At 54.5% G+C, this 25,169-nt stretch overlaps 1 protein-coding gene across 4 annotated transcripts in view; it reads right to left on the bottom strand.

Moving 5' to 3' along the window:
• NGF (nerve growth factor) overlaps positions 1-21,612 on the bottom strand; it is a 53,437-nt gene extending 31,825 nt beyond the window's left edge. The window contains exon 1 of one of the 4 annotated variants that reach the window (XM_051856131.2): positions 21,373-21,612. The gene's annotated coding sequence lies outside the window, so the exon portion shown is untranslated. Of the gene's footprint in view, positions 1-21,208; positions 21,297-21,372 lie in introns of those variants that run through there. The other 3 variants (XM_070076898.1, XM_051856132.1, XM_051856130.2) reach the window with 3 other exon arrangements.
• Positions 21,613-25,169: the final 3,557 nt, after the last annotated feature.

Below are 25,169 nucleotides of genomic sequence, written 5' to 3'. Positions count from 1 at the left end.
TGGAAAAAGGATGCATCGGTTTCCAATTTTTGTACCAAAATAATCTTTTAATTCCATTTTCTGTAACTTTTGAAGTGTCCATGTGTGAGAGAATGAATGACAGTTAAAATTTATAGAATATCTTGTATGTGTCAGATAGTATGGTAAATAAATGGATTACCTCACTTAATGTTCATAATAGCGCTATGAGTTATTTATTTTTGCACAGAGAAGTTAACTGAAGTTCCACAGATAGTCACTTATGTCGAAGTCAAATGTCAACCAAGCCATGAACTCACTCTAAGTTTTTTATTCAGATTACATAATTTTGATCTAGAGAATTTCAAATTCAATATAATTTAGATTGGATTTTTTTAAGTTTAGAGTAGTTGAAATCATTTTTTACCTATTGACCATTTACAATACAATTTCCTTGAGGAATATTCTATATTTTCACATAACCTCAGGATTTATTTGTGGGAAATTGAGTGCCGATCTGGATTTGAGTGTAATTTCCTCAAACAAGTATGCACCACTCCAGATATGCCAGCTTGCTCTTTATGCCAATCCCACTTAATCAAGGGTGACTAACACTAGCATTTGGGACACATCTTTCCAGAATGTTCTATTGTATTCATATTTTTATACAGTGGTCTCCCCTTGTCCTCTGGATTTATTCCAAGACCCCTAGTGGAAGCCTGGGCTTGCATCAAACCCTGTTTTTTCCTATATATACAAGCCTATGGTAAAGTTTAACTTATAAATTAGGGACAGTAAGGGATTAACCACAATAACTGGTAATCCAAATAGATTTTTATAGCCATATTCTATAATAAAAATGATAGGGCACAGGCATTTCATACAGCATGAAGTCACTACCTAGTATGCCCATACCCCAAATATGAGTGCCTGGTTTGAGCACGGTTACTCTACTTCTGATCCACTTTCCTGCTACTGCGTCCTTAGATCCCTGACACCCATGTGAGAGATCTGACTGATGGAGTTTCTGGATCCTGACTTTGGCCTGATCAAGTGCTGGCTGTCGTGGGCATTTGAGAGACTGAACCAGTGGATAGAAGATCTTTCTCTGTCTCCCTGTCTTTCTTTTTTTTTTTTTTTTTTTTTACAGGCAGAGTGGACAGTGAGAGAGAGAGAGACAGAGAGAAAGGTCTTCCTTTTGCCATTGGTTCACCCTCCAATGGCCGCCGCGGCCGGCGCACTGCGGCCAGTGCATTGCGCTGATCTGAAGCCAGGAGCCAGGTGCTTCTCCTGGTCTCCCGTGTGGGTGCAGGGCCCAAGCACTTGGGCCATCCTCCACTGCCTTCCCGGGCCACAGCAGAGAGCTGGCCTGGAAGAGGGGCAACCGGGACAGAATCCAGTGCCCCAACCAGGACTAGAACCCGGTGTGCCGGTGCTGCTAGGTGGAGGATTAGCCTAGTGAGCCGTGGCGCCGGCTGTCTCCCTGTCTTTCAAACAAAATGGAAATAAATTTAAAAAGAGTTTTTAAAAATTATGTGAATGTGGTCTTTCTCTCAAAATGTCATATACCACTCCACTCACCTGACACAACGCCTACGTGTTGGGATAAAGTGAGGTGAGTGACACAGGCCTTGTGCTGGAGCATTAGGCTTTCATTCGAACACAAGCCCTGAATACCTTGGCAGTTGATCTGATAAGCAGATGGCTATGAAGTGACTAAGGGGTGGGTAACACACACAGCACGGATACACTGCAAGAGAGAAAATTCACGTCCTGGGCAATACTGAGTGGGACGGCATGAGATGTCATCATGCTAGGCAGAATGGTATCCTATGTTTAAAGGATATTTTTTACTTCTGGAGTTTTCCGGTTGATATTTTTGGTCCATATTTCACTGTGGATAAAGGAGAACGACTGAACTACTTTTGCTATCTGCAACTACTTTGTTTGACTTGGACCTGGCCCCTCAGTGTGTGTGAATGGGGAAGTCCTTTTCCAGGGCCCATTTGGCGAGGAGATGGGGGCGTGGCTCTTGTGATATTCCAATACCATGGCACTTGCATGGAGCCACCATCTGTTTGCAGGGCAGCTCTGGGCCCTGCACGTCTGATTCTAGTGAGCTGGGGGAGCGGCTCCATCCGGCAGTGTGTTAGCAGGCAGGCACATAGGCTCAGGCTCCACGCTCCAGAGCCAACCGGAAGTCAGTCTCCTAGAGCCCACAGTCCTGCTTGACAAGAGAAGATGTTGCTGTTGGAATCTCTTCAGACCCTACAGAGGTCAGCGTTTGACCCAGAGCCTTTGCAGCTGAGAAACCAGGCTAGTTATTGTTCTTTAGCATTAGTTGTGTTGTCTCAATTAGGAAAAGAAAAAAAAACCTACGAAATCTGGATGCAGAATTCTCAAGTCTGGAATGCCTCCTACACATGGAAAACACGACTCAGTCAAGCCACAAGGCCACTGTGTTTGTCACCCACACAGGCTGGGATCTGACTACAGAGAATAGTTTGCTTTATCAGGGGCTCTGCACCTGCCGCTGAGAGGGAGACCCCAGGCAGGTGAATGCACCCAGCCCAGTAATTCTCCACGCTCGGTGCTCACTCTGTGGTTAGAAACGCAGCCGTGCTGCTGGCAGCAGTCCAGGTTTACTGTCCTGCTTGGATAATTAGCAGCTATAAGGCATTGTACTGAACAATATTTAGACCATGAGACTAATAACATAAGCAAGTTAATCGGTGTTGATCAGGAAAGCAGCCCTTCGTGTTCAGGCCCCAGCGCCTCGATGGAGGAAACCCAGGGCCCTGTGCTGGCTCCAGGTGGTGTGATGGGTAACTCGGGCCTTGGCCTCTTCCCGCCCCAGGGGCTGCCCCTCCCTGAGACCCCCAACCTCCATTTCCCCTTCCCTGAGCTTCCCAGTCCTTCAGGGCCTCCCTTGCACGGCCTGCCTGCGGGGGCTGGCAGGGTTGGTCCTCAGCTGGGCCATTCAAAGCCCTTGTGTGAATTGCATGCTGTCCCAGATGCTGCTGCAGGCCAGGGACGTGGTTCAGTGAGCACAGCTCCCCTCATCCAGGGCTAGATGCCCTACCCAGGGCACTATCTGCACAAACTGCCATGGCGTCTCTGCCCACAGTGCCTGCTGGTGACTGGACAAGCCCTTCCCTCCATTCCTTCTCATCAACTCCCAGGGTCTGGGCAGGACCCTCAAGCTCCTGTCCTTTGCCAGCAGGGTTGGTAGATGCCCTTGTGCCCAAGGTGGTGTCGGGAAGGCAGCGGCATGAGAGCTGCCAAAGGGTCACTAGTACAAAGGAGAGCCCCAGGGAGGGGACTAAGCTCCAGGGCAGGAGAGCTGAGGGCCATGTGCATGTCCCTTCTGTCTGTCTGTCTGTCACTCTGGGCCAGCCTTCTCCCCTGTAGCTCTGTGACATCCAGCCTCCTCTCTCCTTGGTGGTCTTTGCACTGTGCTGATCCGAAGCCAGGAGCCAGGTGCTTCTTCTTAGTCTCCTGTGCGGGTGCAGGGCCCAAGCACTTGGGCCATCCTCCACTGCACTCCCGGGCTACAGCAGAAAGCTGGACTGGAAGAGGGGCAACCGGGACAGAATCCGGCGCCCCAACTAGGACAAGAACCCGGGGTACTGGCGCCACAGGAGGAGGATTAGCCAAGTGAGCCGCGGTGCCAGCCAACTCGGTGTCTTCTCCACCGTGGGCCCAGGGTGACAGCCACTCATCCCTCCCAGGAGCTGAGAGAGGGGCGGAGCAAGGATTCCATCCCTGTGGATGCCAATTTGCTTCCCCCAATCAGAACAGAGCACTGGCCTTCTCCTTCCCCACTCTCCATCTGCAGCCCTGTCCAACCGCCTCATCCAGACCCTGCCCCACCCACACTGGGCACTGCTGCCCTTGGAGTTCTGTAGGAGCGGCAGAAATACACTCACACACGCACACAGGCATACACGCACCACACACATGGACATGCATGCACACACGTGTGCACTGCAAAACCCCCAACTCTGGGACAGCCACCCCTCCTTGCTTTCTGATAGTCATGGTAAGAACTCAAAACTCATTTTTTTCTTTTGGCAAAACTCTTCATTAAAATGGGGTGACGGGAGGGTGATCAGTGTACAGGGTGGGAGAATCAGTGGCTCTGCAAACTAGACCATACCACACGTGCTGTGGGCGCTAATCCCAGCTCACCGGTGTTTCCTGTGCCTAGAAACAAGCTGTGACACAAACAGTAGCGGTGCCATCTCCTAACCTCGTGCCCTCAACTGGGCTCTCAGCCCTGTTCTCGTGCCCCGAGCAGCCCGAGTTATATTAAGGAAGAACAATGCCAGCCTAGAGCCTCAGCCAGGCCCTGAATTCCTGAGGGGTCAAAGCCTGGCTTGGGATTTGCCTGGCCAAGCGTCTCCTACGGTGCTGGGCAGGCGGGGGCGGCTGGTAAATATCGTCGGATGGCAAGGGGGTGACGACGACCACGAGAACAGGCTCGCTCTTAGCGGCTGCGTATGAGCTTCCTGGGATGTCCTGCCCCCAGGAGAAGCCAGATGGCCCAGGGTCTGCAATAAACAGCCCCAGGGCCCAAGGCACTGTTCACTTCGCTGGGAACAGGCTCCTGGGCGGCTTTCTGCAGAGAGGGGATGAGGCATTCGACATGAGGGGCAGTGCTCCTGCTGCCCCCAGCCCGGAAGTGGGTGACGTATTGGAGAGGGCTGCCAAGGTTTGTGGAAACTGGAATGAAAAGATCAGTGTATCTGGGTGCAAAAATGCTTTGAAATCTCTACACTGGTGGATCTTCCAAAGGTTCATGGAAAACACTTATTACATAAAAACCGTGTGTGAATTTCAAAAGCCCTTTTGCACCGAAATAAACTTACCTTTTGATTCCATTTTCCATCAGCTTTCAGAAGCACCCCTCCAGGGTGGGGGTGGGGAAAGCCCTCACTCGTAGCACCTGCTCCTGGCTGTGGGGCACATTCTCCCACGGCGGCCAGCATGACCTCACTGGGTGCACAGTTGGGAAGGGCGGCCCTTGGAGGAGCAGGTGGCAGCCCCTGTGTGCAGCGCAGCGCGGTGCGGTGCAGCATGTTCCCGGATGGGCGAGGAGGCCTGCCATGTTGCTCTGGGACACCCCCCCTCCTGCCACCTTCCTCAGACGGCAGTGAATCCTGTCCACCTCGGGGAAGCCTGCCCTGTCCCTAGGACACAGCTTCGACAGCATGGGGGGTCTCTTGGATCACCGACTGTCACCCCAAAGAGTCTCTAAGTGTCAGGACAGAGGGAACTGTATGCAGTTTCTGTCCACCACTGTGTCACAGGTGCCTGTCACAGCTTCTGGCACGAAGCACGTACTTCAGAAATCATTGATGAAAGAATGAAAGGAAGAAGCGACCTGAGACTCGTGTGGGCTCTGCGACTCACTCCGTAATTCTAGGTCGGGCCCTCCACCCGCTGGCATTTTGGTTTTCTTCGCTTCCTTTCTTTGTCCATGAATTAAATAAAGGCCTGGGCACTTTCTCATGATTCCTTCAACTCAAGAATTCTATGGATTTTTTTAAATTTTAAAACATTTTTGAGATAATGTATGTTTAACTGATATGATAATCCAAAGCTTAATGCTCTGCTAAATAAAGAGTTCAACAGACAGAAAGCAAAAGGACCACAGCTCTGCGTGAACATGCGCAAGGGCCATGGCTAGCACTCAAATGAAAAGATATCAGCTTCACCCATGGACAGCAAGCCCCGAGACAGCCGCAGATCAAGAAAACTACAGTAGCGCATCACCCCCGCCAGTTCGTAAATGGATCTTGAGCTCGGAAAGCTGTTGCAGTTCTTTAAGGTTTGCCGTGGTCTCAGCGACGTCTCCACTTTCACATGCTATGCGTGTGTGCGTGTGCAGCACAGGCACGGGCGGATGCCAAAGCCTGGGACAGGGAACAAGGCGGCTTCTAATGAAATGTTTTCATTTCCTTTTCATGTCCAAGGCCACAGGGTCATGGGCGATCTGTTTCACAGACAGCCCTGCGGTTTTAGATTCATCCCAGGGATTCTTTTCCTGTAACATTCAGGCTTAAAGCAAGCCACGCCAATCAGATGGCAAATCCCTTAGACTCTCGCGGGCAGGTGTGAGCTGTACATGTCCAGAACTGCGTGTGCACATGGGGAGCACATTGCAATTCTTGCTCAACCATTACCTCGGGGATACCCATCACCCTTCAGTAAGAATTGATCCTAATCACCAATTTTAGTGGGACCAAAAATTTCCTCCATTTTTATATTTTCACCTAGGAACACAGACAGAAATATCCTTGCATTGTTGTCTACACCTGATAGCTTTGATCAGAAATGAGACAACCCTGCAATGTATTTCTCCCTGAGTCCAAGGGAGCTGGAGGCCCCTGGGTCTGGAATTTCTGTCCTGGTCTAGCACTTTCTGGCAGGGCCAGTGGCAAGAGCTAAGTGCTGGGCCCCTGCCCTTTGTTGGTTGCTGAAGTGAATTCTCTCTGTGGCCAGAGTGTGGGGTGGGGGCAGGAGAGTCCCACTCAGGCTGAGGTAGGGAAGGAAGGGGCTGTTCCCTGCGTATGCACAACTCTGCTTCTACAATGACAAAGACACGTGGGGACAATGAAGAGTGGGCCCCGTGGAAGCCCGTGCTGGTAACTTCCAGTGCCGTACACAGCCTGTGAAAGGAAGAGACTCTTGGTGAGGGCCACACTGTCCCAGTCTACGTTCTAGAATGTGCCTGACTTGAGCGGAGCACAGATGACAGAGGAGCTCGCCTAAGGAAGACCAGCTGTGAGGACAGCAGCAAGGGAAGCTAAAACATTTTTGAGGCTTCCTGGCTACTCTATCAGCATTGTTTTCCCATTTGGCCATCACGGCAACATGATCGCCTCCATTTTACAGGCAGCATAACCGAGGCTCACCCCACAACTGAGCAGTACGTCACCTGGTGAGACCACAGCCTCCACCTTCCGCATTCCTGGTAAAGGGATTCCCTCTCCTCCCCGCTCACTTTACAAAGACCTCAAGCTCCCAAGTGCTTCCATGAGTCGTGGATTGATGTCTAAAACTTTACTTTCCAAGATCTGAATCAAATAACAAAGACATCTGCCATCTGCCCAACAGCTTTCATGGGTCGGGTACTGTGCTGAGTCCTCGGCGTGCCCCTCTGGCTTCTCATATGCGACCACAGCTACAGGCTCACCCCTGGGCCCACTGCAGCCAGCAGTCCCCTTCTTGGTACGCCCCAGTGTGAGCTGTCAGATTTCTCCATTACCACGTGATCTTGGAATCTTCATCATACTGGGAAACACACAGCCTGGCCTAGAAAGACCCAGACCCATGCTGATCTGAACGGCAAATGCTTTTAGCAGCCACCAGACACTCTCAGTTGGAAGGTGACAAAGCACTCCCAGACAATGCAGCAAGCAGCACACTGGCTGTGGCCCTAACTCCGCAATGTTCAGTACACACGGTGGAAACTCCCTCTGACTCTGTTTCCTAAATCGCAGTCCTGGAAGAACTAGGATGCCTGGCGCACGAAGCAGTGATGGAAGCAAGGGACATAGAGAGAGGGAGCCAGGAAGGGACGGTCAGGTCTGGGCGGCTCACCGCAGCCAGCCTCCCCACCCTCGTCTTGCAAGGCATGCGGCTATGGGCCATGAGACTGTGTCGTGGGAAATCCACACTTCTATAGTCCAAGTCAGGCATCCATTAGACATCAGGGAAATTCAACACATGTGAATTTCATCACCACTGGATCACTGGTTAGGCCTTGTAAATGTTCCTAATACAATGCTTGGTAGGCTGGAGTAAGCTGTCTCCATCTGAGGTGTGCTACTTTAGACCCCCATTAGCAGACTACTAGAATGAGGTGTTGGTGGCTAATCTCCTGTAGTCATCTCCACAGAAGTATCTGGGTAGCAGAATGAGCCCGAGTGAAGACTGGGTGACCCAAGGTGGTCCCGAGAACCACATGGAGCCGTGGGCATGGCCAGAGCTGTGCACCTGCCACCAAGCATCCCTCTCCATGGCGGGCTCCGTGACCTGCAAACCCCAGAATCTGTGTGCCCTGGAATCCTGGAAATGTGATCCTGACCCGCCCCTCCCCCCGAGAACTGGACGTTGACATCATTACGGCATGTGCTAAATCCAGTCACCACAGTGCTGTTGGTATGCCTTTGGCAAACAGAAGCCTAGGACCGATGCCTGGGAGGAGAACAACTATTTGGGGCCAACCCTCTCTAGAAACTGGGTCTTCCCGCATTATCTTGTGTGGTACTAACCACCCCCTGCCCCAGGCAGTCTCGGCAGCACAGGACACAGCCCCTGCCTGGCTACATGAGAGCTTGGGTCTGGCTCCTCACCTGCCTTTCCAGCACCCCAAGTCCAGCTCATAGCCCCTGCAATCAGCTCCTGGCAAAGCGACGGCAGAGGCACCCTCTCCCCCAGGAATGCCCCCAAGAAGCACCTGCTCCACCTTCCTAGGACTCACCCCTCCCTCTAGCCCAGGCTCCGGGCTGACCTGAGTGTGGATTGCTCCCTCCTGTCTTGCTTCCCTCCCACTCTCTCTCTTTCCTGACTCCTCTCTCCGGGTGAACCTTGGGCACCCTGGGCCCTGAGCTCACTTCCCCATTCTCCAGTCCACAGCTGCCTCTCACCCACAGGAGGCTCCACCACGTAGACTACGTCCCCGGAGCCCCACTGTATTTTGGGGTCAGCTCATCTGGAGGGGCAGAGAACACCAGAAACTCGTGGTGTGGCCACACCATGCCTCCTCCAGGAAGCCTTCCCCCAAATGCGGGGGGCAGTTGAGATTCTCCTTTTCCTAAGCCACGTCCACGCCATTCTTATCCACTGCGGTTGTATCACTCCATCAGCACATACTTATTGGGCTCCTATTTTGTGACACACTACCTGATAAACCGAAGTTCGTGGCCTCATTCTCCCACGCTTATGGGCAGAAAACAAATCGTAAAAGCATTATGAAGTAAATAAAGCAGAGGGAGGGGGCAGAGTGGCAGAGTCTGCTGGAAGTGGGAGAGATCCTTTAGATGAAGGTGATTGACAGGGGGCGTCTGTCCCAAGCAGAGGCTATGGCAATGCAAGGCCCAGAGACAGTGACACAGGTAGAGTATGGAAGACGCCGGAAAAGGGTACACGTGCCAGTCATGTGCCAGGAAATGGATGGAATCACACAGGGTGCTGGAGGTGGATTTTCCTCCGTCTCTGGCCAGTTGGGCCAGGGAGCCAGATCATTCCTCTCAGCGGGGGACTGTCCTGCACAACGTCAGGTGTTTAGCAAGCCCCACCTTGTGAAAGCCAAACCTGTCTGCAGAAGAACCATAGAAACCAGAGCGTGGATCACTTGTGCCCTCCATGCAGTGACAAGCCACCTGAGATCTGAGAGCCGGGGAACACCACGGCGGGGTTCACAGTTCCCAAAGGCGCCCTGGCTACTGCTGCGGGAGCAAGTGTGGAGGCAGAGAGGTCCCAGCTGGGAGCATTCCCAGTCGGTGGTTCGCACTTACTGGGGCAGTGGTGCACGATGCGAAAGGATTGGATTCAACACGTATTTTCAGGGTGAAGCCAACGAGATCTGCTGGTGATCGGATCGGAGAGGTGAGGAGGAAGGTAGATTCAAGGAGGATTTCTAGATTACTCTGTGGGAATAAGTATGTCCGTCTCTAAAATGAGGAAGGCAAAAGCATCTAGGAGAAGAGTAGTTTGGGAGAGGCCCTTGAGATACACAAGTGCACAGGACAGGACGGCAGACTGTAAGAGCAGGGACCAGGGCGTGCCCCACTTCGTGACTACATGGTGTTCGATGCCTGGGGAAGAGAGTGATCTAGAAAATGAAAGAGAATCCTGGACTGGGCTCCAAAGAAGGAAGGGGGAGCAGGAGACTGGGGGCTCCCGAGGCACCCAGCGCTGTCGCTCCATCTGCCCTCACAGTCCCTGGCCAGGCCACCGAGCAGCGGGGAGCTTCTTGGGCACTGCTGGTGTCAGCACCCACGATGATGCTGTGCTGCCGGAATGCACTGCACACCCAGATGACTTAGCAGAAGCCGCCTTCTTTAATCTGCACACTAAGAAGCAGGTGCAGCTAGTCCCATGCGATAGCTGAGGAGACACACATCGCTGGGCTGTGGCCACGTGCCTCCTACTGCTGTGGCTGGCAGCCAGGAGAGCCTGACTCCACACTCGGGCTGTCCGCAGGGCGCCCTTGGTCCCTGCCTCCCCTCACCGTTCCCCACTGCCAGCTCAGGGCCTGGTGTGGGCCCCTGTCCCAGTCACAGCAGGGGAGCTCCTTTCTCTCCAGGCATACGTAGGCGCTTCCACATCTGCTCCTGCCTCTGGATACAGCTGCTCATCAAGGCAAGCAGCTGTCAGGGTCTCTCACCCAACGAAGACCTGCCCTGGAATCTCACACTGCTTGTCCAGGATTTCACATCTGACCTATTCTGTCTACAACCACGGTGTTTCCCCATCCATCAACAGTGTTCAGGGCAAAGCCCTGTCGTGCACACAGGGGAAATTCTACTTCTCTTCACGGAGTAAAAAGCAGGTGCAGAGAAGGTCTGTGATGTGCCTGTTTCACAGGGAGCAAGGGTCTGAGCCAGGAACAAATCCCCATCTCCTAAATCTAAGCTTTCTTGAACTGAAACAAATCATCTGTATCTGAATTGCTAGTTTTCTTTTCCATGTCGCAGCGTCTGCGAACCAAGAGAGAGCTAGGGGCAGGTTTGCGGAAGTTCCCCCAGCATCAGGGATGCCACTCAAAGTTCTGTAGCAGGTGCAGGATCACTGAGCCTGTCGAAATGACCAGAAGGTGCATAATCTGTGTGCTGTGGCAATTTAAAACTGCTTTGTTTTTTTTTTTTTTTTTTTTTTTTTTGCTCAATCATAAGGATGTGATGTGTTGAAAAGAATCTTTGAAACACACTGGCTGTTTTATTTAGTTCTCTGATTTCTGATGTATTCTGCTCTTTTTTTGGAAAATTTCAAAAAACAACAGCACTTCAAACCCCACCCCCAAAGCATTTTCTTCCACTTGCAAGATGCAGAGATGCTAACACAGGAGCAGAAATCCGGAGTCCAGCTTTGGTGTCTGACCTCTTTAAAATAAAAAAGAAAATGAAAATGTTTTGCAGCGGTCACACTTTCCCTGTGAAAGCTCCATCACATCACTCTTGAACCTGGATGAAAAAAGAGGGACTTCTTGTCCAGTGCTAAGAAACATGCCTGGCCGGCGCTGCGGCTCACTAGGCTAATCCTCCAACTTCGGCGCCGGCACACCAGGTTCTAGTTCCGGTCAGGGCACCAGATTCTGTCCCGGTTGCCCCTCTTCCAGGCCAGCTCTCTGCTGTGGCCAGGGAGTGCAGTGGAGGATGGCCCAAGTGCTTGGGCCCTGCACCCGCATGGGAGACCAGGGGAAGCACCTGGCTCCTGGCTTCGGATCAGCACGGTACGCCAGCTGCAGTATGCTGGCTGCAGTGGCCATTGGGGGGTGAACGGCAAAGGAAGACCTTTCTCTCTGTCTCTCTCTCTCTCTGTCTCTCTCTCTCTCACTGTCCACGCTACCTGTCAAAAAAAAAAATTTCTGGGACTTTCGGACAGGGTGGAAACCAAAAGTCCCCACAGAAAATGTGTAAGCCAGCATCGGCTTTCGCTTCAAATGCAGGTGTGGCAGCAATGAATTGAAACATGCCTTTGCTGACTTGCTCGTGTTCATCAGCTCCCTGGCGCTTGGTTCAGTGTCATCCACCTGCTTGGGGCTGGGGGCTGGGTAGGATGTGACCAAGGCCTTGCCTGTCCTGTAAATGTGATTTCAAATGTTCAACCGGCCTGGTGACACCAGGTTTACAGGGAACAGTGGAGTGGGTAGTGGCAAGGAGAGGAGGGTGCCCTACAGCCATGTACAGGCTTCCCAGCACCAGGCCCCGCTTCTCCCCTGCAGCCCCCACAAGGAATGCCTGAACTGTCTGGAAAGAGGCAATTTAGCCGCTAAGGAGATGTCACAAATAATCCTCTTTGAGTCTCCATGGGGGAAAGTGGAGTCCAACTGGGAGGTGGCATGGGTCCCAGGGGAGCAGGGTAACTAGGGAAGGGGGAGGCAGAGTTTGCCCGTGAACAAAGAGGCCGCCACTTTGTCTTTACTGAGCCATCCTCAGGGCCTGCATTAACCAGGCTCTCAAGAAAATTGCCATATGTCACCTTTGTGGCCCTGAAGCCAGCCTTGGTGTGGGTCACACTTTCCTGTGCCTCCCACTGGGAATTGGAGTGCTCAAGCCAATGACAGAGTGCCGGCTGGGATGAAGGCTGGGGTTAGCACCGGAGCTGGGGTTTAGCTAAAGGATTCAGCTTGAATGATGACACTAAGGGCCCTGGGGCTGTATGCACTCAGAGAGAAACTTACACCCCCCACACTGGGGCAGCCTGGCCCCTGGCTCATGAGAGAAGACTAGGTTTTCTGCTCTGGGCAGGAACTTTCTAGAATGTTGGCGCTATCAACATGTCAATGGTATCTTAGCCCCGCTGTCCTAGTAAAAATATAGTGAAAGGGAATTAAGTGATTTTGTGGGAACAGAAGCTCAGTCCCAAACCACTGCATCCCACTAGGACCAAAGTGTTTATGCCAAAAAATGCCATGGTGCCCCTCAGTGGTTTCTAGTGGCAGGGAGGAGGATGTGCCACAGCCCTTGGACCATCACTGTCACGGTCAGGTGTAGGGCATCACAGAAAGACAGTTCTGCAAGTGTGGGCTGGGAGAAAGATGGTGGAGAAGATGGGGCCAGAGACAAAATATGATGGCCATTGCTTCTGTGCGGCGTTCTCTGGAGAAAAAGCAAACCTCAGGGTAAGCATTTCAGGGAGTCGCCACTGATGAGGCTGAGTGGTCACAAGGAAGGAGGCAAGATAGAGAGAGGAACAGGAAGAGGGGAGAAGTAGAAGGAAGTAGAGGAAGGAAAAGAGGAAGAGGAGGAAGAGGGTAGGAGGAAGAGGAGGAGGAGAGGCGACAGGAAGCAGGGAGGCAGATGACGGCTGTGGCTCTGATTTTCGGGGCCCTCCTTGCCTCTAGTGCCAAGCACTTTGCACACCGCTGCTGCTGTTGCTGTCGCTTAACCTACATGGCAGCTCTATGAGGGAGAAATCAGTTCCACCTGGGGCCGGCGCTGTGGTGCAGCGGGTTAATGCCCTGGCCTGAAGCACTGGCATCCCATATGGGCACCAGTTCTAGTCCCAGCCACTCTTCTTCCAATCCAGCTCTCTGCTGTGGCCTGGGAAAGCAGCAGAAGATGGCCCAAGTGCTTGGGCCCCTGCACCCGCATAGGAGACACAGAAGAAGCTCCTGGCTCCTGGCTTCAGATGGGCACAGCTCCAGCCGTTGCAGCCAGGTGGGGGAGTGAACCATCAGATGGAAGACCTCTCTCTCTCTCTCTCTCTCTCTCTCTCTGCCTCTCCTCTCTCTGTGTAACTCTGACTTTCAAATAATAAATCTTAAAAAAAAAAGAAATCAGTTCCACCTTACAGATGGGCACCCTGAAGCATGCAGAACTTAAGTGACCAAGAGCACACAAGTAGGGATGACAGAGCTGGGCGTGAGCCCCAAGTTTGTCTGGGTTCAGAGCTATGTCCTTTGCTGAGTCATGCCGTCATCCACATTAGTAACTCCCCAACTTTTCTGTGACTCCAGAAAAAAAAAAAAAAAACACTTTCCATCATGAGCCAGGTTGCACACCTGTGTGCACACATCTACACAACACAGAGTTTCACAATGACGTCTCCCCTGCTACGTGTGATGCAACGTATGCCACCCCTTGCTTGGTCCTCATAGATGCTGGGTGGCATCTTGCCTCCTAGGCATGCAAGGAATCGTGTCCACTGCACCATCCCTCCTGCGAGGGGACATCACTAATCACACATCGCAGAAATTACAAATATCGAACAGAGCCGTTTGCTTGGAAAAGAGTCAGTCCAGGAAACCATCCAGAAAGCCTGACCGCCGATCTCAGGCACCTATTGGCAACACTTGAAGCAGCTGGTGCACGCTTGCGCAGAAGTAACTATTTTCTCGTCCGCGCAGTGCGAAGTGCGCAGTCGCTGCCTCACAGTCAAGGCTAAAGGAAAACAAGGCCTCCACCTCCAGGACAGTGCCGATCTGCCCGGTTCCTGATTAGCATAGAAAACGGAATCAGATCGTTTTTCCGGGGAGCGTGCGCGGCACCACCCCTGGTTTAGGGTTGGGGGCTGTGGCAGGGCTGGCAGGATCACAGTTAGGAGGGAAAGCGAAGTCCGGGTCAGGAGGCTGCGCGCGAGTCAGCCCGGCAGAGCTGCGGACTCGGTGACTTCACTCGCAGCAATGTGCGCGCTAATTGAGAAAACATGTGCACTGATGGCCTCATGCAGAAATCCAGATTTACGAATTTTTTTTTATTCCTAAGAATTCCTTGAATATTTGCTGTGCATGTCTCTGCAGCCTCCCAGAGCCCTTCTCCCTGCACGGGGCTGTGTTTCTCTCTGCAGTGGCCTGGGCCAGGCTTTTAAAGGGTGGGATTCTGACAGGGCCACTGGGCAAGCAGCCACAGGCCTGGCGCAGAAGAAGGAAGAGGGCAGGAGAGGAGAAAATGAGCCTGTGCCTCCCGTGCTGTTCCCAGGGGTGGATAAACAAGCGAGGCCCACGTCCACACAAAGCGACTGTCTCCAGGTCGCACGAGGGGACGTTCAAGCTGCCTTCTCGGCCCCGAGCTCAGGCCTCCTGGCCACTTGCTGCCTCCCACACTCTGCGGGAAGGGCTTTACAGCATTTCCTCCTCGCACCTTCACAGCTGCGCCCTCCGCTGTCCGCAGTATGCATCCCCTTCGCAGATGGAGAAACTGAGGCTCCCAGGGCTTAAGGAAGGTGGCCATGGTGGTAACAAGAGGCAGAACCTGGATCCAAAGCCAGCTCTGTCTGGGCTTCTCAATTCTCCCCACCTGGACAACACCTCCTTCAGGAAGCCTCTGGGGAACCTGGCATTGTCAGTCAACTCTCTCTTCCTGGAGCCACCCAGTTAGTACTTCTGGAGCTATCCGGTTTCCATAGGGCTCTCAACTGCTCCAAGTGTGTTCACTTAGATAAGGAGATAAAAGGCCTGAAGACAGGTTTCGTGTGGTGTGTTCCGATGTTTTGAAAGGGAAGAAGTTACACATGCAAAGTTTAGGTTCATCTAGAAGGGCTGGGAGATCTCTGGGTTTTTTGGTCATGCACACAAACAGGCAGGTGGCCTGACTCCCTTCCGCCGGGCAACACGTCAGGTTCTCACTAGTCCCCACCAGCCTGGGGCCACCTTGCCTTTGTACTATGGTAGGAGCCTCTGCCACCAGTGTAGTTTGAACTCCCAAGCCCACCCTTGACTATCTGGCTACCTGCCAGGGCCCAGGGTCTAGGGTCCCTGGTAGTCTACATTCAAAAAAATGCTCGAGGAGAGAAAGAAATGAGTCCCAATGGACCATCCTCTCCTGTGGGTGGGGTCTGCCTCCCCCTGTACCCACAGGTTCCAGTTCCGGGGTAGCTGCGCCCCACCCCGCCCCCTGTCTCCCACTGGCACACCAGGTCTGGGGTCTGGGGGAGCTGAGACACCCCGCTGCCTGCTATAGCAACTTGCCGGCCTGCCCCCTCGCCGTGTAACTTGGTATAAGATATTTACAATCCTGAAGACACAGGGGGGTTGTTATGTGGGCTAAAGAACCAACACACTCTCAAAACACTTGCAGTAAAAATGGCCTCTCTCAAGAGAAATGCCGGCTTCCCGGAGCATTGCATAATATTTCGGAGCTAAAAATCTGAAGCGAAGTTTACCTCCAACAGAAAATTATAGAATGCCCTCGAGTCTCCTTTTACCCGGATATTATGAGGCAAAGAGGATTCCGAAAATGAAACGTTTGGTTGAAATGCTATCAAAGTGAGAATGTTCATTACGGAAGGTCAAAATATAGGTGAGGAAATTCCTAGAAAAGCCTTCAACGCTGCCAGAAAGGTTTCTTCTCCCAGTGTAGCAAAGCGTTACGTGCACAGACAGGAAGGACTGCCATGATGGTGATGTCCTCCCGGAAGTGCAGAGGCAGGAAGGGAGGGCGCCCCTACCCCCATCCAGGGAGCAACATGAGGGAAGAAGACTCCCTTGTTAGGTGCCTACCTCGTCCCTGGCCCTTGCTGGTGGCCTACTTCTGGCACCCCACTTAATGTGCCCAATGGTCACAGGAGCTACTAGCGCTGTCTTTGAAGTGCAGATGAGGGTGCAGGCACAGGAGATGCCCTCCCGTGTCCCCGCCATCCTCAGGCACTATCTGCTCCCTACCTATCTAGCCTGGCATCTGTCAGTCATTTGGCATCCAATAGGACTTCTGTGTTGGAAATTGCAATCCACAATCCAAAGACAGCCGTCCCTCCTGGCATGTCCCACAGATAAGGTGCTGACCTATGAACCAGGCCTGCTCAGACCTGGAAAATGGGCTGCTATTTCACCAGGCTGAGCTGGTGAGAAACACAAAGTCATCTTATGAGTAATGAGCGTTGTCACCCACAGTGATGAAGGACTCCAGACAGGGGACCCCCTCCCACACCCCCTCACCCCCGCCAGTCTGGCCAAGGCGTCTCCCAGCTGCAACAGTCCTCCCCGGGGCCCCCATAAGGTACAGCACGCACAGCAGAGGTGACACACTCCACCAACCCTCGCCACTGATGGAGCAGCTGAAGCAAGAGGCAAGCCCGCCTGCCCGCGGTTCCGCACAGGAAGCGCTCTGTGGCTGTTGGGATGGGAACAGCCAGCCCGGGAGTTGGCTCGTGTGCAGAACTCAGACTGCTCATTTGCCCTGCCGTCCCAGCCAGATTCCTCCATGTGCAGGGCTCCCCACCTGCAGGAGCCACCCCGGGGCAGTGCCAGAGCCGTCACTGTGCTCAGCTCAGTGGTGAATTCTCAGGGAAATCCAGACTGACTCTGACTAATACTACTGCTAATAAAAAGACTTCCCGCACGTGGAAGAGGTTGGCCGGCCTCTTGGGCAATGCGCACAGCCCTGGTGCTGGTCCCACCTCAAAATTTCATCATCAGACCAACTTTATCCAGGGATCTCCTTTAGTCTCTCACATGCAGTCTTTGAAGGGAAGGCCTCATTAGGCATTGGGTCCAAACTCTGCCAGCCCTGTCCCTACATTCAGTTTCTCCCTGGCTTGTAATGACTTGTGAGTGAGTAGCCAGTATGTGTTCCTACAATACCCTCCAAAGATATTACTCATTTTATCCTTTGCACTATAAATAAACAAATGGTTCTATTTTTTGTCCCCCAGTGAGACCTTGGGACAGAGGTGAGGATAAGGTAGAACGCTTGCCTTGCGAACAGACCAGTGCCACAAGCACTGTCCCTTCAGCCTAGCGCTGCCAGCCTGCTTTTTCCTATCACATGCCACAGTATCGATTCTCATTTAGCCTCGCAGCTTGGGCACAGTTGTATTAATTGGATGTCCACTCGGGTTGGAGTTGTATCAGGTGCTGTCCGTGCTGGGGCGGGTGCTGCAGGGAAGGGACCTGCTGGGGTCAGATGTGGTCCACTTGGTAAGGCAGAGAAGGGTTTCCTCCCGGCACCGCGGCCCCCCAGGCAGCCGGTCTGCCTGAGTTTCCATAGCAGATGGCAGATTCTGATACCACCTGGCCCTTCCCCCACCCTCCTGCGGGTCATGTGCAGTCCCACTCTACTCACAAAGGCAAAGGATGACACCCAGCAGGAACACTGAGGCCTGATACACTGGCTCGCAGAGGATGAGCCCTGGACTGCGCTTCCGAATCCCAACTCAGCGACTAAGTCAGGGAGGCCCCAACAGTGGGACCGGAACTCCTTTCAAGGGTGTCCTCGATCGGGTGCAGCCTTGCCTTTCAATGCAAGCATCTAGCCCTGCAGGAGGGCTGTTGGGGGCTGTCACCGTGACTCCCGACACTTAGGAGGGGAGGCAGGAATACTAAACCTCCTGCACTGTGCAGATCGGTCACACTTACCCGAGACGTGCTAATAGGCCTGCTGAGAAACCGCGCTCATCCACTGCATTTGCCTTCTAGTTTGGGAAAGTGACGCCCTAGCTGTTGAGTCACTTGCTCAGGGTCGCAAAGCTACTTTCCTTCCTTTGCCACAACTGAGAAAACCACCGCTGGCCGTTTTCCCGAAAAACAGGAGAAAAACATCAAGAGATCGTCCCTGCTTCTCAATCCGATTCCTACTGCTACCATAGGCGGAAGCCAACAGCCTACAGAAACTCCTCCGAAGCCTGCAAAGGAGTCTGCAGAAGAGTGAGGCAAATATCCCAAACCACAAGAAACTCATTGCGATCGTATGTTTTCATTTTTCTGGTCTTGACTAAACTCTGTGGCTAACAGTCTATTCCTGGCTCAAATAGCAACACTTCCACACTTGTGCACACCCAACTGAAAGGCCAGGCCCACAGCCTCAGTTTCTCCAGCTGCTTCAGCAGCCTCAAGGGCATCCTGGTCTTGCTGCTGTTTGCAGCCGGTGTCTTAACTGTCTTCCCACTGTCAGCAAGTGAGGGGTCTTGGGAATGGGGTGGGCAAGGGTCCTTTGTCCTCATTTATCTGACTGATGCCACCATATGCTGTTCTGTGAAACTGGTCCGCCACGGAGCAGGCTTCTGCAGCACGTCTCAGCCCCGAGGGCAGATGGTTTGCAAGCTCCAAGGTGCCAGGCAAAGAAGGAGACACCTTCTGGGAACATGGCCTGTTTGCTCACAGATATCCAGAGATGCATGCAGTACATGCCCTCTGCAAACCTTCCACAGCCTCTTGGGAGCAGAGCGAGTACATGCTGCCAGCAAAGGTCTCCAAAGCCTGCTCCGGACCTGAAGTCCCTCCAAGTTCTTACTGGGAGAAGTAAACGGCCAGGCCTCTGGTCTCAAGTCTGGCATGAACGTCTGCTCGGGGGTCTGTGCCTCGGCCCCACTCCATGCCCGGTACAGAAGAACAGTGACCGGCTCTGTCTGTGGTTCCCTCTGAAGCTCCGATGCGGTGTGTTCCGGCTGAGCACCCTCGAGTGAGCAGCAGCGGCACCCAGCACTCACCAGAAAGTAACGTTGTGTGATTTTCTCATCATTTGAATTTCAGCAATGATGAGAAACTCCCCTCGGGCTCCAGCCCTGCCCTGCCATGCCCTACCCTCCCTACCGATGTCGGCAGCTGGGGCCCCCTTCCTGGCCAAGGCACAGCTTTCTCCCAGAAAGGGAATGGGAGGGTGAAGCCTCCTCCCGGGTTCCCACTGGTCCTTGGGGTGGGAGGCGCAGCAGAAAGCGAGAGCCTCATTCCTTGCTAAGGAGTAAGTGTAGGGAAAGAGCCACAGCCACTAGGGTGACCACCCCCAGCAGGCCCAGTTCGCTAGGGGGCCTGGAGTAAGACGGCTGCCCAGGGAAGGCAGCAGTACCTATGGCTGCTTATCAAGTCCTCCGAGGTACTTGTCCGGTTCTATCCAGACGTGTGTTTCCAGGCCCAACGACCCGGCCTTCCTGTCTGCGGTGCCTCCTAACTGGCTGCTCTTCCAGGTGTCCCTTTTCTTTCCTGCCTACAGATGTTAGGATGCAGATGAGGGAGGAGTTTGGCCGCACGTGGCACGAACCCCTCCCCTTCCCCCTCCCCAGCAAGAGGGACACTCACTGCTCCTGAGAATCCATGCCAGATGCACTGGTCCTCAGCCCCCAGACCACTCTCACCCCGGGGGCCACCAGTGCTCCCTGGACCCCTGGGAATACTGCCATCCTGAGTTGGCACCAGGTGCCCACCTTGGCTATGACTTCCTCAACAGCAGAGGCCTGACGGCCAAAGGCAGCCTCTCCGCGTGCCTCTGCACAGGGAGCAAGAGTTCAGGCCAACCGGCGGACTTCACCGTCAGCTTCAGGAGGCTCAAGACCCCCGAGGGCAGCCCCTGGAGGGCCCTCCATCCCCGTTTCTGAATGTGCAGAATGCAGCTGGCCATGCCTGTGGTGGGGGGAGGGGCCTGGCAGGGCAGTGGGTGTGCCCAGCGGATGGAGCCAGGACAATTCATCAAGTGCCTTTTCTCCAGGATTTCCACTGGCCTCAGATGCCAGAGGGGGCAGAGACACCCAGGAGAGCACTATTTTGGTTTCCAGCTGGGAACGTGCACTGAGTTTTCCTTAATACCCACAGCACCCAAAAGGCTTTGCTGTAATACACGTTAACGCACAAAACACCCATAAATTATCCTTCAAACTGTTACAACTTCCAACCTGGAACAACTTGGAAAAACCAGCCTAGCAAGCAGGCTCTTTTTTAATCTCTCAAGTCATGAGAGAAGAGAAAGTTCAAGCAGAAAACACCTTCCACGAGATTCTCAGAGATCGGGGGGGGGGGGGGGGGGGAGAAGAGCATAAGCAAGCAGAGCTAAGTTGCTTGTTTATGTTGGCTCAAAGTTGTAGCTCCCTGACCCCTGAGTCCTCTCTCTCCCGCCCCTCCAGCCTCGCTGCCTGAACCCACGGCGCTGCCCACCCCAGCCTGCCGTTGCCAGCTCTCCCACACCTGGCAACACACAGCTAGAGGTGAGGCATGTGACCCAGGGGCAGGGCTGAGCCTTGGCGACCTCCCGAGGATGTGCAGCGCAGATGCTGAACCCCGGCACTTGGCGCGCAGGCTGCCAGTGTCAACCCGTGGAGGACCCCAGGCCGGACCCCCAAGGCCTTCTACGACGCGCGGGCAAGCCCTGAGACCCTCGCCCTATTCCTTGCACCAGCTCCAGCGCTCCCTGGCCCGCTCGTCCTGATACCTGCGGGCAGTGAAGCACTTTAGCCACTCCGGCGCCCGGAGCCCTCCGCGGCGCGGGCCACCACTCGCCAACCCCGGCGCGCTTGCTGCCCGCGCATCCCTCTCGCCACGCGCATTCGCTCTCCCTCACTTGCGCGCTGTCCCCTTCCGGCCCTCGAGCTGCTCCCAGGCATGGCCGTGCGGCTTCTGCAGGAGCCAGGTGGCCTCTCGCACTTCTGGCCATCCCGGGACCGTGCCCCAGGACCAGAGGGAGCGCTGCGCCCTTCCACCCGCCCGCCCGCCAGCCAAGGGTCTCGCGCCCTCTAGGGACACTCCTCTCGGGGGTGCCCGGAGAGCTCGCCCGACCGGGCTCCAAGCACAGTCTCCCGGGGAGCCCCGCCGCCCCGGCCCGCCAGCGCCCGCGCTGCACCCCTCTCGGGCTCGGCTCGGGGCAGCCTGACTCACCGCTGCGCTCCCCTCGGGCTCCCAGCGCTCTCTGCTGAGCCGGAGCGCCGAGCTGCTCCAGCACAGGCTTCTTGAATTCTTAGCCCCTCCTCCCGGACTCCTGAGTCACACCCGCTCTTAATTCTGCACCCCCACCCCACCCCTCCCCACCCCCAGCCCCGCACCTGCTGTGGCCACGCCAAGATGCCCGGCTGTAGGGGGTCCTGAGGACGAGCGATCGCTCTCTCCCGGGAGGGCTGGCAGGGCCAAGCCGGGGGAAGGATTCAGACCTCCAGAGGTCAACGAACCTCCGGGGGTCGAAGGGAAAGGCGCCGGGGTGGGAGCTGGCGCGCGGCCGAAGCCGGGCTGGGGCTTTTCTGGCGCTCCGGGCAGGGGTGCCAGCCCCCGACGCCCCTGAGCCGGGGCGGGGCGGGGCGGAGTTGCGCAGCGCTGCCCTCGCCGTCCTGCCCTGCCCCCGCGCGCTGCCGGCCGCCCGCGCCTCCCTGGTCTGCGCCACTTGGCCCTCGGTGCCCCAGGCGTTGGCTGCTCCCGCGCCCTGTGGAGGGGCTAAGCGAGCACCCGGGGGAGCCGCGCGGGGTGCAGGATGCCCTTGGCTCCTTTGCCACCAGGGCGGGCAGCAGCTGCCAGAGCCGGTGCTAGGCTCTGGGGGCGGGAGCGAGGTCGGCGTGGAGTTAGGGTCAGAGGACCTTAGGCGTCAGAATGTAGACCCTGGGCCTTAATTAAAGACTGTCCAGGGTCCCCAACCCTCCTGTAATCACAGGTGGGCTTGCAGTGTGTGCCGGATGCCTGCGTTTTTCTGGGTCGAAGATCCGCAGCTTTTGTTGGTTTTGCAAAGAGTCTTTGACCTCAAACTGATGTAGATGGCGACCCTGCCCACAAGCCCCCTTTATGCACACCTGAGGTGAGGCGGCCTTTCCAATACTTTGGGGTTCACGGCCTGACGGGGCTTTTGTCCATCGGGAGCCGGCTTGCCCTTCAGCTCAGGCCGTTTCCAGCCCAGCCCCAGGCTAGCCGGGGAGAAATACCCCTCAAACCAGAGTTCTCACCAGTGGGCATCATTAACCAGAATAACACGCTCCGGAACTACAAGTCTTCGCAAAACTGCATCCCTGCCCCTCCCTCCCTGCCGTGAGCTTGCCGGATGCGTTCGCTTACGGGCTTCGGCAGAGGCATGCCGAGTCCCTACCCTGTGTGGATGCTGCAGGGGAGGAATGGAAGCGGGGAGAGTGCTGGAGAGGGCGGAGGAGGGCTTGCGTCTCCCTGAGTTACTGGTGACTTCACACCTCACACCGGGCAGCACAAGCCAGAGGCAGTGCAGCCCAGCGCGCGGAGATCTTGGCGAGGCCCCGGGCTCCTGGCGGAAGTGCAGGGTGGCCGGTCTCCTTCAGCCTTGCCTGGGCATTGCCGATGCTCTTGGCTTAACTTGGCCTGAGGTCTCTGCTCCTTTCTCTCCCCACCTTTGCGCCCCCCCCCCCCCCCCCGCCGTCCTAAATTCAGGCCCTTTATTCCTGCGGGGACAAGAATGAGGAAGGAAGGAAACCTGAGAATTGGAACTGAGCGTGAGCTTTGGGGTGTCCTCAGCAGTCCCCAGCAAAGGCTTGTCCCGGGCTGAGCTGTTCACATGCAGGCTGCTGGATGTGCACAGGTTGGGGGCCGGGGGCTGGGGCAAGAGGCCAGGGACCACCGTAAACGGCGCTTTTTGCCACAGGAGCATCACAGCCAGGGTGGTCCATTAGGCAATTTATCATTGATGATTAAACAAAGGGATTTCCAGACAATAGGATATGCCGGCCCATCAATCATGTCGTATACAAACTTGCTTTGAAAGCACCAGCCCCTAGCTCTACGGAATAGCTCCCTGAGAATTTGGGATGAAGACTAAAAATTCTAGAGTACCAGGGAGCTTGCTTGTTGCATGCGGAGCTTTGCCATGTGTCCTTGTGGCGTCACCCAGAAGGACAAAAGGATTTGGGGCACTTGTGGTCCTTTTTCATGTGGTATGTTAAGAGGGAAATTGAAAACGATGCGAACAGAATCTGAGCTGGCCGCCCCAGCCCTCAAAGGGCTGAGCAGATTCTTATGGTACATGCTGGTTTAATAAGGGCCCCTCTCCTCCCTCCCTCTCCAGATTTGCTCCCGTCCCTGAACTTTGAGAATTTAGTCAGTCAGAACCTGAAAACAACAAACATGCAAGCACCCCAAAGGTTTATTGTGAGCCTACTATGTGCCGGTCTCTGTGTGATGGTCCTGGTCACTGCTTTCAGAGAGCCTGTGTTCTAGGGTGGGCTTGGCTATTAGGCTCGGTCCGTGTGGATTTCTGTCTCCCCAGGTCTAGCATGGGGCCTGGTGCATAGTAGGTGGGCAGCAAGTGCTTGTTGAAGCCCACAATGGTCAGAGTCGTTTGTGACTGTTACACCACCCACCCATGCTGGATTGGTTTCCAGCAGGTTCCAGATCAGGTGGGCCTTGGCATGCAGACCACAGAGAGGTGCCTTGCAAGGTGGCTTGAAAAGCTAGACCGGAAATGTCCTTCTCTAGGGTCACTGAGAGGGACCTTGCCGGTTGACCAGCTGCATTCACAGCAATGGAAAACAGCTGAGTGCGAAGGCCCGAAGGAATGGTGCAGACAAGCAGAGGATAAGAATGTTTTCTGCACTAGATTTTCTCGAAAGAGCTTTTTATCCAGGGTATCAAAATAACTAGCAGCTGATGCATTTGCTGACTTGGAGGACAGATTGTGGCGTGTACAGTAATTGTTGTTATTTCTGAGGATTCAGAAGCCAGCAGCCATGGAGTGCCTCATCAACAGCAACACTCAGCTGAGCGCAAACGGCCTGCCTCTCCCTTGCTTCATTCCAGAAGGCCAGGACAGAGTGCGAGGCTATTTAAAACAGCAGCAGGCTCGGAAGCGGTCTGCCAGTCAGGAAGGAACGGCTGGATCTGCTCGCTCTACTCTGAGATGCGGAAGTCCTGGCCCAATGGCTGGAGGAAGTGGTAGCCATGGCTCAAAGGCTCTCTTCCCCCTTATTGCTAATCAGAGTGAAGGGAAACTCCGGGGGAGGAAATGTTTTAGTATGCTCAGGGACACGGCATGGTCAGATCCTTCCAGTCCCCTCCTCTATGGATGAGGAGACAAGGGCTTGGGACCAGTGACCAGTATCAGTGTCAGACCTTGATTTCATGACTTCAGGGCAAGTCTTTCTAGTACATTTCCCGAAAGAGGCTGAGAGCAAGACCTGCAAAGCCCAGCCCCCAGGACAAGGCTGGTTAGGGCGCAGGGGAAGTCTGGGGGCACCCCCTTCTCCTCTGGGCCCCACCCCTGCCGACTCCTGGGACCTGTGCCTGGATTTCACCCTCTGTGTATGTGATCTCATCAATTTCCTCATCTCCACAGTTCCCTCCCTTTTGCTTGTGGACATTCCCTTGCTTTTCCTCTCTTAAAGACACCGCTCAGCCAACCACTGGTTTTCCCAGCTTCGTTCACTACCAAATTCCTCCACAAGGTGATTCCCACCCACTGCTTCCTTGGCTCCCTTTAACTCCAGCAATCTGGTTCCCATCCTCCTCCCCACCCCTTCCTGGCCCCTACTGAACCAGGATCTTCTTAAAGGTTACCAGCTGCAATAACATCACCACCACCACCAAACTGAAGTGCCTGTAAGTTTCAAAATCTTGAGTCGGGCAGAACCTGTAGACAGCAAACACCTGTGCAGGTGCTGGCTGGTACTGTGTCTATCTCCCCTGTGCCCCTCAGCCCTCACACCAAAGTCCCTGCTCTTAACTCAGTAGGGAGGCGCTGCCCAGGCTTCATCAGAGAGCCTAGGACAAATCTGCTTTTGTCCTGCGGGGGTACCGCAGCCCAGCCCAGCCAGTAGCTTCATTTTGGCAAGGCTTAGCCCGTGCATCTCACCTGTTAGCTAAGTGGCTGTGACCTTGAGAGAAGGATCTATCCTCTTTGAGC

This window comes from Oryctolagus cuniculus, chromosome 7, assembly GCF_964237555.1.
Source record: "Oryctolagus cuniculus chromosome 7, mOryCun1.1, whole genome shotgun sequence".
In the NCBI taxonomy this organism is placed as follows: Eukaryota; Metazoa; Chordata; class Mammalia; order Lagomorpha; family Leporidae; genus Oryctolagus; species Oryctolagus cuniculus.
This window is presented reverse-complemented; position numbering and strand designations above follow the sequence as displayed.